Here is a 20,419-nt window from a genome sequence, read left to right as displayed (position 1 = left end):
TTGTAAGTCTCAGGAGGTGTTAAACTTAATCCTATCGGGCGTACACAATGAACTCTTCATGGGTTTGAAAACGTTCTTCATCAAAAAAAGCTCTTGTAACATGACACGACCCCTGAATCGAAGTTCATGGTACAATAATACCTGCAGAATGGCGTGCAAAGCCCTTGTGGTAGCTATTAGGTTGAGGTCACAGGGCGACATCAAACAGTGCAGAGCCAATTATAAAGCCTCGCAGAGACAAGCTAAGAGAGATTGGGATGAAGAAAGATGGAAGGACCTGCTACAGGCTTGTAATGGGAGAAACATGACCCAGTTTTGGCACCTACTCAAATGGGGGAATAGTCCACAGCAACATATCCCGTGTAACCATGTCGAACCGGAACAATGGGTGTCGTTCTTTGAAGCTCAGTTCAGGGCAACAAATAGTAGCATATAAATTGTTCCTCTTAGCTTATCTGAAGAACCATTGAAGTTTTCTTGCAGAGAGGTGGAGTCTGTGTTGAAAATAGTCCCAAGTGGCAGGGCCCCAGGGCCAGATTGCATCCCTGCAGATCTGTTTAAACAAAATCAAGACCTATGGATCCCCTACATAAATATACTAGCAAACGCCATAGCTAGTGATGCCCCACTCCCAGCATCCTGGTCAGGTGCAGAGATCATACCGATCTATAAGAAGGGAGACCGCTCTGCACCTGCAAATTACAGACCCATCAGTCTAATCGACGCTGTCCAAAAGATAGTAGCAAGATTAGTACTAGGGAGGATACAGGGATGGATAATAGAAGGTGACATCTTAACACCCTTACAGGCAGGGTTTCGGTCTCATTCAGGGACTCTTGATCAGGCTTTCAGATTTGTATTAATTTACTGGAAGGAGGTGGTTTGGGGGGGGGGCTTGCTCTTTGCGGCATTTGTGGATTTAAAATCCGCATTTGACCTCGTTCCAAGGGAGAAACTGTGGAAGGCATTACTGAAAATGGGGATGCCTCACTGTTTGGTTGCTATTCTGGTCAAATTACACGAGCACACTTATGCGCAGGTTCGTTGGGGCAAACCAGGTGAAACCACAGAAATGTTTAAGGTCAGTAAAGGGGTTCGTCAGGGGTGTGTGCTGGCTCCCACCCTGTTTTCTTTATTTATAAATGGGGTGGTCCAGTACTTTGAAAACCACCCAACTGATGCGCCAATATTAGCTGGCATGAAAGTACCACTGCTCATGTTCGCGGACGACACCTTGCTTATATCCAAAACTAGACAGGGTCTGCAGCTGGCACTGTCTCACTTTGAGGTGTTCTGCCACGAACATGAGCTTGTGGTCAACGTAGGCAAGACAAAGTTTATGGTGCTCCATAGGTCCAAGCCAGTTAAAGCGAGTGTTTACATGGACGGTGTCTTACTGGAGCAAACAGATGTCTTTACCTACTTGGGCATTACATTTAATGATAAATTAAGTTGGAAGCCCCAAGTTGAAATGCTAGCGCTAAAGCATGCCCAGCTGGCCGGCGCCCTGGTTAAGGAGCATAGGTTGTCTCTAACTAAACCTATAGCCCCTATTATCAAGATATACACAACCAAAATCAGTCCAGCCATATTATATGGTGCTGAAATTTGGGGTTTTAGCAATTTATCTCCACTCTCTATAGCCCAAAATAAGTTTATGAGATTGCTAGTAGGGTTGCCACAATCGTCCCCCCTTTTACCACTGCTTCTTGATCTTGGCTGTCACGCACTTGTAGACGTAGCACGCTACAGACCACTTGCTTTCTAGAGGCGTCTTTGGACCACCCCAGAACTTTCCCTGTACACTATGGCTCTACTGGAAGTGAGGGGGTTGAGTCGATCACATAAGATCCCATGGTTGTCTGCAATAAGGTCCCTGCTGACTGATATGAGGATGAGGAATCTATGGGAAAACCCAGATGCTGCAGAATTCCCTCCGAAAATGTCCTTTAGAGCAGCTTACTGGGAGCTGGTTAAAATCAAGAGATTCTCCTCCCATATCTGCCAGTCACTGTCAAGGGATTTCCTTGAACTACAGGATGAAACTCTCTTGGAAGGATACTGGGATCTTATCACGAAGCCTCATGATCGCAAATTGTACCACCAGTTTAGGATAGGTACATTACCCCTACGCTGGTTTACAAGCAAGTGGAATTCTGTTAGCAGCGATAACTGCGTATTTTGCCATGATCTTAGTGAAAGTATTGATCATTTCTTATTTGTATGCCCTGCTTACCATCAGCCTAGGAGTATCTGGCTGAAACCAGTATGCTTGACCATGAATACAAGATCGGCGATGGTTGCTAAGAGAATATTGAAATTCGACACTTCAAACCTTGTCGTACTTGGTGTAACAAAGTTCCTGAGCTGGGCGTGTGTCCTACGCATTAAAATGGCGGGGGCAAAGTAGCTGTGTATTGATCAAATATGGGACTTCTAAGCAGGGGGTGGAGTTCGAATAGCAATACCTTGTTTGGTTTAGAAGTTTGTTCAACTACTGTAAATTAGTTGATGAAGATTTAATCCTTTTTTAAGATACTTTTTTAACATGTATTTATATATACATTAATTTATTAATTACTGTTGATGTGGTATCGTGTAAGTTTTAGATCTAGAGTATGATGGTGTATTTTAAAATCGAATGAAATTTGTATTAACCTTGGATACTTTTGTCTTTTATGATGAAAAATCGCAATACTTAATGAAATGAAATGAAATGTATTCATTAGGACTCTTTTGGTTTCCAGTTTGAAAGCAGCTGTGAGGAGATTCTGCGAATCTCCAGTGGAAGAGAGTTCCATATCCTTGGGGCAGCGCCAGAGATGGCTCGGTGACAAGTTCTCTTTTGCTGAGGATGAATGGTTTCAGGAGGAAAGTGCTAGCTCCTCTTGAGGCTCTACCACCACATTATAATTAAAGTTTTTGCGCTAGGTATCTGGGAGTATTAGGGCACTCTTCACTGGAAAGTCAAGACAAAGGTCAGATCCCATTGGTAGTGTGTCGTTAAACAGGACTATCAACAAAGGGTACTCTCTCAAAGATGTTCAGCAATCACAGTGCACAAAGGGATAATGCAGCACCAGATCTGATAACCATAAAGATGACTGAAACTGAACAAGAATAAAATGGAGGTTCTGGTGGGGTGTGGTTGGAGGGGGGGTGCAATTATCTCTGGAGCTGTCCTTTATGCGCAGCCTAGATGGGAATGTGTCCACTTTTTTTTATCTGTTTACTGAGTATTTGCAGAACAAGTGCTCATCACACACAAACAGATATGAAAAAAATGTGTATTTGCTAATACCTATTCAAGATAACACAGAAAAATTGTAAAGAGCATCAGAAGAAAGTAAAATGAAGAAACAACATAACCAATAATCGAGACGGCTTCAGTCATGTATGAAACATGTAACCAGAGCATGGACAGCGAGCATCAGTGAGTTAGTGGAAAGACTAGGGCAAAAAGATACTTTGAGAGGCTGGTTAAAACATATACTAATGATGTAACGGAAATCAAAACAAACATTTTTAAATGGTTTTGGCATGGGGTTTCAGATCCACTTTCCACAGATGGTCATCCTAGTCTGTCTTCTAGATTGGTGGCGAATTAACCTGCTGAAAGAGACTTCCGCCTGCGCCATCTTGTGGAGTTTCATGTACCAATTTGCCATGACAGGGGCGAGAGAGAATATCCAGCAGGTTGTTGTAGCCATTTTGGCTACAATCATAGCTAAGTGTGAATTTACTTGATTTAGGCCTCGTTTTTAAACCTCAGAAAGAGATTTTGTTTACCGGTCTAGGCAGGTAATTGCACCGTCACCTTAAAAGGTAAAGATATTCAAAGATGGGCGCTAGGTTTGATTACACATCTATGATTATAATACCTTCATCAGCTTCATACAAATTGTTTTTAGGGCGAAAAATGGAAGTGCTCCTGAGATTGGGCTTACATTCCCTTACCTGGCAAAAAAAAGTAACATAATGGGGAGCTGCGGCCAACAGCCAAAAGTCAAGGGAGCTGTGGGTCGAAAAAGCTGGGAACCACTGGGTTATTCTGAGGGTGTAACTTACTTACTCTGACTAGAGTGAGGGTTCCTACTTGAACAGGGTGCAAACCGCTACCAACTAGAGACCCCATTTCTAATATTGGTGATCAGTGGTGAGGATAGGACTTGTATTTGTGCATTACATACAGTGATTGGTGTACACTACTTCCATTTCTCAGACTATTACGTACCAACATACTATTTTCTCCTTTTTCTCTCAATTGGTCATCTTTCTACTTTTGCTCCTGCTTTATCTTCATCAACACGGAACTCTGTTTGGTGGCTGAACCTGTGAGGCCTTGGCAGAATGAAAATTACATTCTGTCTCCTATCAGTCTACACTATGAAGGAGGTGAAGGATTTCTGCAAGGACAGGGGCTGGTAGTGAAGAGGAGATCCCCAAGGCAGGATCTTCAGACAGCCCTGTTTGTGTGTGAGGAAACACGCTGGCTAGCAGCATTAACAAATGGCTCTGAGGAGGACTCCAAGGGGGAGGAAAGAGTCTAAAGGATGTAAAGACTTGGAACGTCCTGGAGGATCCCAAACCAGAACCCTACGAGGGCAGCTGCCCTAAGAAGGAGGCAGAGTAGGAGAAAAATGATTTTGCAGAGGCTCCCGAGGAGAAAGGGAGCCCACGGAGAGGGATTAACCTGCTAGATCTATGCAGGAAGCAGTGTTTCCTCACAAATCCAGTCCCCAGAAGAGCTAAAGGACAGACAGTCTGAGAGGGATCCCAGGCTGCAGCTAGCTGCAGAAGGGGAGGAGCTAAGGCTGACCTAGCCCTGGCAGAGGAAAAGGAAAAGCTTTTAGTTCAGGATCAGAGTTTGAGAGAGCTGGATATGGAAGCCAGGAGGACTGAGTCTAGCACAGATGGTGGCAGCAAAAGTATCATGTCCAGCACTGAAGAAAAGGTCCACATACCCAAAGATTTAGGTTCTAACTTCAAGGAGGGGGGTGACATAGACTAGTGGGCTCAGGCATGTGAGGTAGCTCCAGATGTGCGCAGGGTCTCTGAGGAGGATTGGGGAACTGCCACTGAAAGTCACATTCCTGATGGTGGGAGGGACACTGCACTGGCTCTAGAAGGGAGTAATCGGGACAGGTGTGCCCCCACAAAGGAGGCCCTGGTATGGGTGTATGGAATCACTCCAGAGGAGGGTAGGCTGAGTTTGAGTGGCAGTCAGATATTGTCTCAGGGGGGATTTTGTGGGATACTTTTTCAAGGCACTAGATAGTTGGGTGAAGAGTAGTATGGTGAACACACTTGAGGGACTGTACAATTTGATTGCTGGAGAGCATATGTTCAGTAACTTTTTCCAGATCTATGCCAACACTTGATGGAGTGTAAGTTCTCTGACCTCAGGAAACTTGCAAGAGAGGCAGACCTCTGGGTGAGTGCCAGGGGGTCTGGGAAGGCATGTAGGAGTCATCCTACAGGGGGTGGCTCAGGTTTACCCCATCAGAGTGAGAGGGAGAGTCACAGTGACCCAGACAGGTCCCAGTGTAGAAAGGGGGGAAAGGGTACTATGTCCTTTCCAATAGTAGGAAAAGGGGGATGGGGTTGGGAAGATGGCCAAGGTACCCTATTTCCCCATTGGGTTGCTCTCAGAGTGGGCCCAAGCAGGGGACTCGGACTGTACCAGGAGACTATCCACTGATTGGCGTCCCACAGTGTCAGGAGAACTTGGGGAGGGGGAGTGGCTGCCACAACGTCCCACCAGTTCTGGTGTCTGTGGCAGTACCACTCTTCAGAGAAGGGTGCATAAGTCCAGAAGGAGAGTGCACAAGTCCAGATGGAGGGGCGGAGGTGGGGCAGTACCCAGGGGACAGATCAGAGGGTCAGAGGTTGCCAGCTCAGAGATCAGAGCACCCCAGGACTGACCCGGGTGACGCCACTTCTGGCTTGCTGTGTCAGATGGTCAGAAGACCTGTGCCAGGCAGCCTCTAGCACAACACTTACAGTAAGTGTTTCCCTTGGGGGGAGGGGTGTACTCCCCTGGAAGTCCTGGCTTTCCAGGCACATGTTCAGCCTGAGGGTACAAACCCAGGGTTGAAGAACCAGTCTCATGATACCAGACAGACAGAGTTGCCCTCGGGTTGGGGACAGACATCAAACCCAGGGGGTGGATCGGGACCCCTCACTGTGTTGGCCATGGTGGTACAATGTACCTACTGGGATGCATCTGTGAACAAGTTATGGTTAGGTGCTGCATAGATGGGGTTCCCAGGTGAGAAGGGTCCCCATCATGGGCCAGTTCAGTGGGTCCTGAAAATATAGACAGAGGGATCCAACTGGGTTCACAGAGGCATTGAACTGGGATGTTCCCATGCATTTGTGGGCCAGGGTCCATGTTCTATCGCCCTAAGTAGCAAAGCCCATCAAGATATTGATCAGTTTACCCTGGATTTAAGCTGGAAGGAAGGTGTGTTGGACTGGGTCCTTTTTACAGGGTTATCCCCAAACTATTTGCCTGCCTCCGCTTATTTTTCTGTTCATCTTTTTGTTGGCTCTAGGACTTTGGCCACTTTACCACTACTAATCAGTGATAATGTGCATGTGCGCTCTCCTCTAAAACATAGTATGATTAGTTTCTCCATTTATTTATTTTGAAGGTTTTATAGAGCGCGAACAAGACCCTTGCGGAAATCAGATCGCTTTACACTCAGTGAAGAAAATTATACACAACATAGAAACCGGTAGATCAAGTATACATAACATATTGTGCAAAGTAAAGCAAAAAGGTGCAAAACAGAAAAGTCTGGTTGGGACACGACAGTGTCAACTGTGGGGCCTAGCATGTCTGGTTGGAACTGTGTCATAAAAGGACTACTGGTGGAGGTACTAGTGAACTCATAGTTTCCTTAGATATCGATCATGTGAATTTTTCCATGAGTATTGCTTTTACTTCCTTTTTGAAAAATGCCGTAGAGGTGATACGTCTGGTTTCTGGGGGTAGAGCGCTCCAAATACTAGGTGCATCCCTGAGAAGGACTGTTGATACGTTTTTGTCTTGTTGAATCGGTGTGGCTTCAATAGTAGGTTTTCACCACTTCTTGTGGATCTAATACCACCAGAGATAGTCTTGTGAGTCAAGCAGGCAATTTTCAGGTGAATTCTGGCTTCAAATGGCAGCCAATTCAAGGATTTTAAGTCAGGGGATATGTGGGACCTTCTTTTCGAGCCCGTGATGAGTCTCGCTGCAGCATTGATGGAGGCTCCTAGTGCTGCTGTTGTCGCTTTGGGGAGGCCACAAAGAGAGACACTTCCATAATCCACCCTAGGGTTAACTAGCTCTTGAACTGCCGTCTTGAAATCATTGATCGGTAAGAAGGGTTTCAGTTTCCTCAATGTATTTATCTGGAAGTTTGCCCCCTTTTTTTGCATTGCTAATGTGTTTATGCATGTTAAGGTTGCAGTTCAGGGTTATACCCGATGATTTCGCTGAGTCCACAATGGTTGGTTGAACGTTGAATGCCGTAAGATGTTTGAAACAGTCATGCAAGAGGGGTATTTTGGCGGGAGGATTAATTAGGAGGAATTCACTTTTTAGTGCGTTTAGTTTGAGATAGTTCTCAGCTAGCCATGACTGGGTGTTCATAAGCGTTGTGTTAAGCAATTTGATATGTTCTGGTGTGTGTATCTTAAGGTATAGTTGTTTATCATCTGTGTACATATGAAATTGTACATTGGATGCTTGCAACAGAACAGTAAGTGGTTCTATGAATAAATTAAACAATGTCGGGGATAGTGCGGACCCTTGTGGGACTCCCAAAGTTACTGGCACGGATTTAGACAGGGAGTTGTTGACCTTGAATTTTTGAGTCCGGTTTTGAAGAAAAGAGGTAAACCAGTTAAGCACTGACCCTGATAGGCCCATTCTGTGATTGAGCAGATCTATCAGGTTCTCGGGTTTGACCGTATCAAAGGCTGAGGAGAGGTCCAATAGGATGAGTAGGCATGAACCATTCTGATCAAGTATTTGTAAAGCATCGTCAATTATGTGTGTCATAGCTGATTCCGTGCTGTGCCCTGCTCTGAAGCCTGATTGGTATTTGCCAAGAAGGTCGAAGTGATCAATGTGTTTTATCAATTGGTGGAGTACACATTTTTCCAAACGTTTGACCAGGGTAGGGCTATTGGAAATAGGGCGATAGTTGTTTAGGTCCATGGGGTCAGCTGTGGGTTTCTTTAGGATGGGTGAAACCTGTCCTACTTTGAGGGTGTCCGGGATGCAACCTTGATGGAGTGAGCTGTTGATGATTTTGGTCCAGAGTAGCAGAATCAATGGGGTTAAGTCTTTAACAGCGTTAGCGGGGAGAGGATCGGTGGTGTGATTGGCCTGCTTCAGGGTGCTGAGAATCTTGCCTATTGCTTCTTCAGTGTAGGTATCAAAGGAAGACCAAGCATCGTTGTTTTTTAGTTCAAGTTTAGAGGTGGTTTGTTGTGACGACGTTGGAAGAGTATGGGGTGTTTTGGTGTGAGCACCCGAATGTAAGATAAGTTAATTGAGGAGATCTTTCTTTATGTCATCAGAATTTAGATTAAAGAAGGTAGAGAATTCTTCGCAAGTGGGTTGTGTAAAAACGATGTCATGTAGTCGTTGAGGTTCATCCTTGGATTGGGTTTTGATTAATTCAAAACGTTTTTGAGGACGGTTTCTTGCTTGGTCTAGTTGGTGGCTGAAAAAGTCTGCTTTAGTGCGCTTGATCTTTCCATAGTAAGCATTTGGTTTTTTCTTAGAGTTTTGAGGTGTTTGGCGGATGGGACTGATCTCCAATTGCGTTCGGAAGTTCTAAGAGAACGTCTATCATTGTTCAGCATATCGTTGTACCAGGGTTTAGAGTCTTTCGAGGAAACTCTCCTAAGTTGAAGGGGAGCCACCTCATTAATAAACGAGGTCATAGAGTTGAGGTAGTGGTTGGTGAGGTCATGTATGTCGGAGAGACCAGCCAGAGGTTGGAGTAGCTTGTGGCTGTATGCAGGTAAAGTGTTGGGGTTGAGTTTTTTCAAGTCTCTTTTCCAACTCTTAGGTTTAGTGGATTGAACTGCGTTTAGTTTTCTATGTTTCCCTGATAAAGAAGGGGATGATATCGTGGTCTGACCAATCATAGGGTAGGATCGACTCAAGCTGAATGGAGTCATTTTTGGAGATTATTAAATCCAAGGTTGCGTCTTTGTTGTGTGTGGGGCTGTTGCAAATTTGGGTGAGGTATAACGCGCCAATGACGTTTTTGAGACTGTTAACCACTGAGTCGTTGTGGTCGTTCCAATGGAGATTGAAGTCGGCAAGTAATATTTGAGTGTTTTGTCATCCGGTGTTCGTTGTGACCATGTCCATGAAGTATTTAGTGAAGATGAGGTTGTCACCAGGTAGATGATAGATGATGTATAACAAGCATACTGGATTGCCATTACTGTTAATGTCAATGCACATCTATTCGCAAGAGGAGAACACGGGGGATAAGGCTCTGTTTACTGAGATGCTGCTACGATATATGCATGAGATTCCTCCCCCAGACTTATCACTCCTATCCACTCTGATGATGTCAGATTTTGGGGGTACAAGAATGTCAAGGAGGGGCGAGGAGGATTCAGTTAGCCAGGTTTCTGTTGACACAATCAGGTCAAGATCATATGAGATGATGAGGTCAGCTATGTCCGCTGCGTGTCTAGAGGCCGATCTGCAGTTCAGAAGTGTGCATCTAAGACGGGGTGTGATGAGGGAAGGGGTGGGATCTTGTGTGAGTGTGATTCTTCTAAGATTATTATTGATGATTCCTCTATTATTGTGTGTGGAGGACCTGTGTGGGTTGGGGGAAATAGTAGGTACGGCCATGTGTGCGGGAGAGATGGGGGTCATGCGAGGGGGTTCGTAGGAATGAAGAAGGGAGCATATATCACTCTCCAAAAATGGGTTGATGCTTCGGATTGGGCGGATAGAGAGATTAGGGGATGGAATAGAATTCCAACTGGGAAAAGTATGATTAGGGGTGAGTGGAAGGCGAGTTGGGGGCTTGCTTGATCTAGACGTTTTTGAAGATCTGATGTGCCATGATTGTCTAGCTATCATCTCTTTAACAGTGTGGAGTTCCTCTTTGATTTGGTGGAGTGCGGACATAATCACATATAGTCTGGTACCAGGAGCGATTATGAGTGGGGTAGGAGGCTGTAATATGAGTGTTGGTGGCTGAGCCGCGGCCTGGTTAGGTGTGCGATCTGGTGCAGGCAGAAATAGAGTTGTAGATGATGATGTGGATGTGGATGGGGGAGATGTTAGTGCGGATAGCTGAGGTGTTGGAGTGGATTGCTGGTGAGTGGGAGTGGTAGGAGTAGATGCGGGCGGAGTGTGGACTGAGGTGGGAGCGTTTTCGAGATGTAGTGGAGGGGAGTCATCATATGTGCCAGCAATTGATCTGTATGGTGGTGTTGGGGTGTCTTAACGTGTGCTGGCGATTGACCTGTATGGGGTTGGCTGGGATGTGTGGGTTCTATGTTAGGGGTGGCGTTGTGAGGTACGGGTGTAGTGGTGGGAGAGAGGATTATGGAGGAAGAGATGGTAGCAGGGGGGGAGCAATGCTCGTGCTCGGAGAGGGTTCAGTTCCTGTTGGGGATGCGGATGTAGTCTCAGCCATGCTAGGTGGAGATAACGAGTGAGGGTTAATTAGAGTGAGATGAAGGGTGTTGGCGGGAGGGGTAAGCAGGGTGGAAGAAGTGTGTGTTGTCTCAGTTGTGCTAAGTAGAAGAAACGTGAGGGGGTAAGGAGAAGTGGAATGGGGTGTGTTAGTGGGGGAGTAGTTCGGGAGGAAGCAGCATATGGATCCGATGCCTGTGGTGGACGGGGATGAGGGGGGAGGAGGGCGACCGAGGGGGATGGAGATGTGGCCATATGTAAATTGGAGGTGGAGGTGGGTTGGGTAGTAGTGAGGGGATTCGATACCTGGGGCCAGATGTAGGTCACCGAATACCGGTCGGTAACGGCCGATTTCGGCCGTTACCGACCGGTATTTGGCTTTTGACATGTAGGTGGCTCGGAATTTACAGAATCGGTATATTTACCGATTCGGTAAATTTACCGCTTCGGTATTTTTCCGAATCGGTAAATATACCGAATCTGTAAATCCATATGTAGGTGGCACAGTTTGCAGTGCCACAGGCCCTTAGGAATTCTTAATTTACCAACCAATCCTATTGGGTGGCAAAATACCGAATTCCAGTGTACATGCACATCTGTGCATGTACACAGGGCATGTATGTGTGCCACATGGCACACAAGCCTGCAATTGGGGTGCTACAGGGTGTCAAAGTGACACCCCGTTCTCCCTGCCAGGATTCGGTATTTACCGATTCGGTAGATACCGATTCGGTATTACCCATTGATTCCTATGGGCTATAAGGCCCATAGGAATCAATGGGGAATACCGAATCGGTATTTACCGAATCGGTAAACACCGAATCTTACAGAATCTGTAATTGTAAAATAAAAATTACCTACATCTGCCTACTTCCTATTCACCTACTCTTAAATACCGAATCGGTATGATTCGGTATTTAAGAGTAGGTAAATCGGAATTACCCACATCTGGCCCCTGGTCTTTAATGATGGGGAAGATGTTCTCTAAGAGATTTAAGCTACGGTCCATGGATTGCATGAGGATAGTTCCGTTATTGTAGATGGTGATGGTTGCTGTCGCTTGGAAGAGCTGTGATGGCGCAATAGAGATTGGTAGGCCATGTGCGGATTTTCTAGTGGAAGAGATTGAGAATAATGATAGGAATAGTTTGGTGTGGAAGATGATATCAGTGGTTATGTTCCCGTTGTATATAGAGAAGTAGGGATCAGCAAAGAGGGTTTCTGAGTGTAATTTTATGAAGTTGTGCTTTAAGCGTTTGGGAGATTTTTTTGAGAGGTGTGGGGGATAAATGATAGTGTAAGTATGTGTGCCTGTGAGTTCCATGATACGTGTTGCAGAGTGAGAGAGGTGGAAGGAAGGAGTAGAAGTGGATACAGTGAGGGAAGTTTGTAGCGAATGTCAGAAGTGAGACCATAGAGAGGAATCGTCGGGAACTGACTGGGCCCAAGGTAGGTAAGGCTGTAGCACTGTGCTAATGTCAGTCAAAGATGACCGAGTCCTTAGCCGAGGTCTTGCTGAGCCACTATATAGTCCTCTGTTTGTTACGTGTATTGTGCTTGTGGGCCAGCAGAGAGCAGCAGTGAGCAAGAGAACCGCACAAGACACAGAGCGTGGACACCAGCCACGAGTGGAGGGGAGGTTGCAGCGGTCTGGTCGGTGTCTCCAGAAGTCACAAGCCGGGAGCCGCAGGCTGCAGCAGGGCACAGGGGGCCGGTTGCACGGGTGGCATGGACGTGGGCGTTGTGGGCACCATTGCCACTGCCACCGCCGGTTTTGCTGCAGAGCTCAAGGCTCTAGTGGAGGTCAAGCGGAGGTCGGAAGGGAGCGCCTGGGAATCGGCTCCTCCTCCACGGGAGTTACGACCCCAGGTGTTTGGTCAGGTTTACAACAACGCTCTGCACCGGGGCGAATACCGGGGAGAACACCGTGACGCCGACAACTGGTGACTGCAGGACTACAGGACTCAGCAAAAAAGCTCCGGAGGTGAACTTTAACAAGTGCTGGCGGCATAAGTGAGGCATAAGTGAGGCAAAAGCGTTGGGACCTGCTCCTCGGCATTACTGGCGCCCCGCCTCGGCGCTGCCTGGGGGGTGCATCCACAGCGCCACCTGTGCTACCCGGGAATCTTAACCCGTGCTGGTGGCAAAAGTGTGGCGAGAGCATCACGAGCGGTGACGGTGACGCTGATAACCTGGTAGCTGCAGGACTCGGCAAAAAGTGACAGGGGGCTCTTTAACCTGTGCTAGTGGCAAAAGTAAGCCGCCACCTGTGTGATCCTTGGCAGTAAGCAGTCAGCAAGCAGCAACCAGCGGGAGCCTAAGCTGACCCGACCTGTCGACCCTCCAAAACTGCCTCACCAGCGGCCGATCGGCGCTCTAAGAACCCACAGAGCGGGGCAGCATCTGGACTGGGACCTGCAGTGGTGGAGGTGGAGGAGGAGGAGCGGCGACGCAAGCACAGTGGAAATGTGAGCTGCTGTACCCCTTTCCTCGTCCCCCTAACGCCCAACTAGAGCAATCAGAGTCAGCAGTCGTACCAAAACTCCCGGACAGTACTGTCAGCACACGTGCCCGAGGACTCATCGCTGTCTCTGCTGCATCACTGCCGCATCACTGCCCCTTGTGTGTTTGTCCGTCTGTGAGCTCGCTCACATGCTCAACAAGGCTTTATGTAACGGTTGAACTGTCACAGCACCCATCAATCCAACATAACCAACAGACATTAAATAAACAGGTGGCCCTGTCAGTCAACCGCAGCAGCGAACAATTGAGCCACTGACGCAGCAAGTTGCAGGCGCAGCTGCGTCACCTTTCGTGCAGCAGTGACAGGCTCTGAGCGATTCTGGAATCCGTTCTCTTGTCCCTTGCCCCTGCGAGTACAACTTCTGAACAAGCCCCTCGGAGCAACAGTCAGCAACAGTTAGCAAAGCTAAGCGCGCTTTTGAACCCACTGGCTTAAACTACTGCTTAATCTCAGCATGAGATCAGGCAAAAAAAGGGTTCACATCGAGAACAAGCCAAAGAGCAAGGCAAAAGCCAAAGCCAAGCAGAATGCTGTAGCAACTGCAGCAACTGCTAACATAAAGGACAACGCAACTGGAGGCAGTGGCAGCTGCGATCCTTCCCTAGGAGAAAGTGATGCGGCTTGCGATCAAGTTCTACTGGACGCGAATCCTCGCCCCAACCTTCGGCAACCAAAAATCACATCAAAATTCTACTTTCTGAAAGATCCACTCTCCACTATCTTCTCGTCCAGTGGGAAAATCCTGGGTCTCCAGGACTCATTACTTCCACTATCTCCCTGTGAAGCGCAAAACGACCATGGAAGTGGTATTACGAACAGCTCTTCAACAGCTGGCGGCCAACCGGCATCGCACTCTTCTGCGGAGGGGAAACTATGTCCCACAGGTAAAGGCAATCTCACAGACACGGCCATCTGCAGCCCACCAGGCCCACGGTTGGACGATAGCGGGGTCACGTCTGACCCACAGTTATCTTCATCTTTTATGTGTATCAACTCCCGTCCGCTACCAACTACCTCACCTGCACTAGGAACCAGTCAGAACTCAAACTATGTCCCGCACAACCTTACAATTTGTAGCGGTAAGGACTCCTCCCAACGGCAAGAAGCCTTAAGCAGCGTTAACCCACATAATCCAAACAATTCTCTGATCACCGACAAATGTCTTCTGGACCAACTGGTCCATTCGGACAGCTCAAAACCTCATTTAATGCCAAAGGAAGGCACCGGAAAAGATCAGATCTCTGAAGACCACCTAAAAGAGGACAGGGGTAACACAACAAATCCTGGGAGCGACGCCCCCGCCAACCGAACCTACCTGGGCTCTCAGGAGTGGGCTGAACTAGTTGCCTCATATATTCCGTCAACATCGGCGAACCCATCCTCGCCCACAGAGGAGCCAATCAAAAAAAAACAGCGAACAAAAAGGGGTCACGAATGTGAGGGCGTCCTCACGGATCTAACCACCTTACCGAATTCCTCTCTGTCGTCAACCCCCAACAAAAGGACAACCCAAAAAAGCCCTCTACCAATGACTCAAGCATCAGATATGCCAAATACGTGGGACATTTTGCTAAACACCTTCCAACGAACCGTAGACACTCTTCATTTTCAATCCGACAAAATGGACTTGCAGCTGACCTTACTTGACACTCTGGCTGTTTTTGTTGGGCGAATAGATGAGAAACTTGGCCAACTCAACTCGCTAATCATCAGAGCCGAGCAAGAGGCAAAGCTAGTGTGCAGCTGTGGGCCTATTATCGACAAACTGTCAGCCCTTCCCGAAATAGTATCATCTCTTATAGAAGGGTTGCCAAAAGGGCAAAATGCAAGGCCCCAGCACACTAATCCCAGTGAAACAGCCTTCCCCGGACAATGAAACAGAGTGCCTACAGCAGCCAGTTCTGCCGATAAGGGGGCACTGACACCGCCACCAAGCGACCAGGTGTTACCAGAGGGCCACCCGACAACAACTACCACTCCTCCCCTAAAGAATAACACTCTGCCCCTGAACGCGAAAGTATTTACAACAAGGGGTGGTGAGGGACAGAGTCTCTGAATTAAGCAGAATACTCTCACCCAGTCAAAAGATCAGGGCTAGATCCAACACCGTTTTTTAGCTCATTGCACCATCCCAGTTTCAGAACCTGGCTGTATGCAAATTAGTCTGTTCCTGTCTCAGTGCATGATGGGAACAGGGCAAACCAAACTACAAAAGCCAATTCTTACACTGGGAAGGAAACAAGCTTCCGGGGACCGGTTTCTGGCATTACAGCCGTCTTCGGCCCGGCTTGCTTGAATCCTGATGGTGCAATGAGCAAGGGACTCATGTCTGAGTATACCCTTCCACGCTTAGGGTGGACAAAAATATTTACAACAAGGGGTGGTGAGGGACAGAGTCTCTGAATTAAGCAGAATACTCTCACCCAGTCAAAAGATCAGGGCTAGATCCAACACCGTTTTTTAGCTCATTGCACCATCCCAGTTTCAGAACCTGGCTGTATGCAAATTAGTCTGTTCCTGTCCCAGTGCATGATGGGAACAGGGCAAACCAAACTACAAAAGCCAATTCTTACACTGGGAAGGAAACAAGCTTCCGGGGACCGGTTTCTGGCATTACAGCCGTCTTCGGCCCGGCTTGCTTGAATCCTGATGGTGCAATGAGCAAGGGACTCATGTCTGAGTATACCCTTCCACGCTTAGGGTGGACAAAAATATTTACAACAAGGGGTGGTGAGGGACAGAGTCTCTGAATTAAGCAGAATACTCTCACCCAGTCAAAAGATCAGGGCTAGATCCAACACCGTTTTTTAGCTCATTGCACCATCCCAGTTTCAGAACCTGGCTGTATGCAAATTAGTCTGTTCCTGTCCCAGTGCATGATGGGAACAGGGCAAACCAAACTACAAAAGCCAATTCTTACACTGGGAAGGAAACAAGCTTCCGGGGACCGGTTTCTGGCATTACAGCCGTCTTCGGCCCGGCTTGCTTGAATCCTGATGGTGCAATGAGCAAGGGACTCATGTCTGAGTATACCCTTCCACGCTTAGGGTGGACAAAAATATTTACAACAAGGGGTGGTGAGGGACAGAGTCTCTGAATTAAGCAGAATACTCTCACCCAGTCAAAAGATCAGGGCTAGATCCAACACCGTTTTTTAGCTCATTGCACCATCCCAGTTTCAGAACCTGGCTGTATGCAAATTAGTCTGTTCCTGTCCCAGTGCATGATGGGAACAGGGCAAACCAAACTACAAAAGCCAATTCTTACACTGGGAAGGAAACAAGCTTCCGGGGACCGGTTTCTGGCATTACAGCCGTCTTCGGCCCGGCTTGCTTGAATCCTGATGGTGCAATGAGCAAGGGACTCATGTCTGAGTATACCCTTCCACGCTTAGGGTGGACACAAATATTTACAACAAGGGGTGGTGAGGGACAGAGTCTCTGAATTAAGCAGAATACTCTCACCCAGTCAAAAGAGCGCGAAAGGGCGGCGGCAGCAAAGGAGGAAAGGAGGAAAGGCCGCAACAAACTGACTACTACAAGCATGCCAGAAGTGTATCCGCTTTTTAAGCCAGGGAGAAAGCAGGAGCAGCTCGACGCCAGGACCAGACACCAGCGGAAAACCTACCTCTATGGGGCCTAGATCCTCCGTAAACGGACCACACGCAGCAGCTCCCACCGGGGTTCTTTCACAGGAGGAGTGGTCGGCCCCGCCTGGCACCGACAAAGTCAACCAATGCACGCCGGAAAACCGATGCCCGGATAACGAAAAGGATAAAAGTCCCATCATACCACCTTCAACATCTGAAATTAGGGAGGTACAGTCTAAAAACAGCTCGGACTCGGCACAAGAAGGACCCACCAGCACCTACCGGGAAGGACCCCGTGCTCAAGAACGGAGGATAACAGCACTCCCATGCCCCCAAACTCAGCTATACTCCACCATAGCGAGCACCCCTACAGCTCCATCTGCTCCCGTTTTTAAGAATTTTTCCTTTGGGGGTACTCGCCCAGGAAACTCACCCCAGCCTGACAATAGCGACTTAGGGACCCAAATCCATCCCCACCTGCCAACCGTTCAGGTGAATGATCCAAGCAAGACGTCTACCATTGTTCTCTTCACCCCAGAGTACGTTTCAAAAGGCTCTTTTGACATTCTGAATAGAGGCAACCTCTTACGATTACTCAGCACAATACCAGCATTAAATAATATATCCTCAGCCGACCTTCTTTCTATAGAATTTATAAAATCTGACAGACCACATGGTAAAGAAGTGACAAAAGCAACATGGATTTCATCCGAAATTGCTAGCAAAATCCTAGAAGAGCAAATTCTCCTTAAAAAATGGGGGATTAAATCTGTCTTTTATCACAACATCGAATACCCGCTGCCCCTGCTTGAAAGACCTAAGGAGGGAGTACCTAAAACAACTTCGGAAACAAGGTCGGTGCTGAAAGGCGCATTGGGTAGATCTCCAACAACCAGCCAGGTGTCAGGCTTTTAAAAACAGCTCATTGACGGTAAATCCTCACAGCACGGTAGAAGACCGACTTTTCAGAATATGCAATACATCATATAACCGCCAATGACAAGGACACTTAACGGAGTCAGGCCTGTGCTCGGCTATATCACGTCTGGAGTTATGTTCGTGGAACTTAAACGGCCTTAACAGCAAAGCAGCGGACACCGACTTCTTACAATACGTGAAATCGTTTGACATCATTCTCCTCCAGGAGACATGGCTGGAGGAGCCGGTTCACTTAGAAGGCTATACCTGCCATCATTCCCCAGCCACAAGGAGAAGCAAGTTCGGTCGGTTGGCAGGCGGCCTAGCAACTTACATTAAAATCTCAACTGTCGGCAATGTACAGGTGCTCACTTCCAATTCTCCATCCATAAACACTGTTGAGATGGTATTAAATCTTGGGGGAAACAAGAAAGAGGTCCAGTTGATCAACACCTACATTAACCCAAAAAAGAAAAAACAAGAGACAAAGCGTTTAAGGGTATATCTACATCATGTCTTGACAACGCAAACCTCACCCTACTTAATTGTTTCTGGTGACTTCAACCAATGTATTCTAGGGTCATCCTTGAACAGTGATATTCAGGCCCAGTCTTATCATTGGAACATCCCAAATCAAACTTGGAGCAGCCAAGGTAAAACCGCTAAGTTGGCAAAGGACCTGTTGGAAGACTTGGAACATATGGGCTTGAGGGTCCTAAACGGAAGATTTCCTGAAGACTCTCCACCCATGGCCACGTTCAACTCAGGCAACGTAACCTCGACAATAGATTATACGTTGGTCTCTCTTCCTCTTTTTCACAACATCCTGGGCTTTAACCTAGGGGACAAGGGAGACAGTGACCATCGCCCTCAGGAAGTCTCTTTTTGTGCCCTCCCGGACCTAATAACTCTAAATCCAACAGGCCCACATGCTAGCCACACCATACACTTTAAACGGATCAAAACCTCAGTCGCTAACACGCCGGAGGTATTACAAGCTGCAAAACACCAACTAAACAGCTTAAACTATCCCTCAGGCAATCCAGTAGCAGGTTGGGAACAATTTACGGCTGATTTTGCAAATCAATACTCATCTATCGTACGGCACAGCTCATCTGCCGGCTCTGGTGCCCTAAGGAAGATCACAAGCTCCCAGAAATCAGCCCTAAAAACCCACAAAAAAGAGATCAACAGACTGTTAAGAATGCTGAGAAAAAGCCAGGGGTATAGGGTCCTTCTTGCAAAACTTCAGAAGGATCGGACGGACCTAAAAAAACTGAAATGGACAGTCAAAAGATCCAATGAAGACGACCTCTGGGCAAAACTTCATTACGACTCAAAGGGCAACAACAGCGCCCAGTTTTGGTCTACAATAAACAAAATCACAAATCCAAAAAACTGCGGAATAACATCTCACATTACCAAATCTTCTTGGGAATCCTTCTTAGATTCGCACTTTAACCAACAGGTCGCCACAATAAGTAAGCCCCAGGAAGCCCCAGTGGGCCAACCGCTACAAACAATAACAACTTGGTTAGAATTCGAACCTGGAATCTCCGCGGTTCTGCTTAAACTCATTTCGAAGGGAAGGAAGGATGGTGCAGCAGGGCCAAACGGGATTCCTCCGGCCCTGTTAAAACTTGAGCCAGAATACTGGGCAGAAACGCTGACCCCTCTTTACACGTCTGTGAGCCGATCCAGGATTCTTCCTGCCTCATGGAGGGGCTCAATCATTTCACCAATTTACAAGGCAGGGGATAGAACGCTGCCAAAAAATTACCGGCTAATAGCACTCCTGGATATTGAGGCCAAATACTTTGCGGGGCTCCTACTGACCCACCTGTGCGAATGGGCAACATACCACAATATAATTCCGCCGAGCCAAACTGGCTTCAGCAGAGAAACGGGAATAACGTCACACTTGCTGGCAATTTCGCAACTTATCGACAAAGCAAGGGTGACTAAACAGACTCTCCACCTTTGCTTTGTCGACTTCAAGGCGGCGTTTGATAACGTCAGCCGGGGCAACCTCTGGAGAAAATTGGCCTCCTGGGGGATCCCCGACCCCCTATTGCACCTTCTGATCGAACTGCACACCAACACGTGGGTCCAGGTAAAGCTCGGCAACGGCACACACCTTTCCAGGCGCATTCCGACCACCAACGGCCTAAAGCAAGGGTACGTCTTAGCACCGACCCTTTTCAATCTATTTACAGCCGATTTACCACCTGCCCTAGAAACCTGTAGCGCGCACGCTCCACGCCTGGGGGGCAAAGCGCTGCCTAGCATATCCTACGCAGACGAAGTGGTCCTGGTCAGCCACACTAAAGTAGGTCTCCAAAACCTCATCAATGCACTGCATGGATACGCCGAAGCGAACCTGTTAGAAATAAATATTGACAAGACCAAAGTTCTGTCTATAAATGGGAACAAAAAGCTGCACACTTGGTTCTTTGGAACAAAGGTTATTGCAAATTGTTCAGAATATAAATACCTCGGAATATTGTTCGATAAAGGAGGCCGCTTCTTGAACCAACTAGAGGCAATCAAGAGGAAAGGGATGCTGATAGCTACCACGCTTAAACAGCTAAAGTCTAATCTGAATGGTCCCACTCTTCTCCCACTGCTCCGTGTGGCACAAGTTAAGCTAGAGTCATCTATCACATACGGCAGTGAGGCTCTAAAAGGCATAGACGCGAAACTGCTGGACACA

The sequence above is a fragment of the Lissotriton helveticus genome, chromosome 2_1 (genome assembly GCF_964261635.1).
Source record: "Lissotriton helveticus chromosome 2_1, aLisHel1.1, whole genome shotgun sequence".
NCBI lineage: Eukaryota > Metazoa > Chordata > Amphibia > Caudata > Salamandridae > Lissotriton > Lissotriton helveticus.
This window is presented reverse-complemented; position numbering follows the sequence as displayed.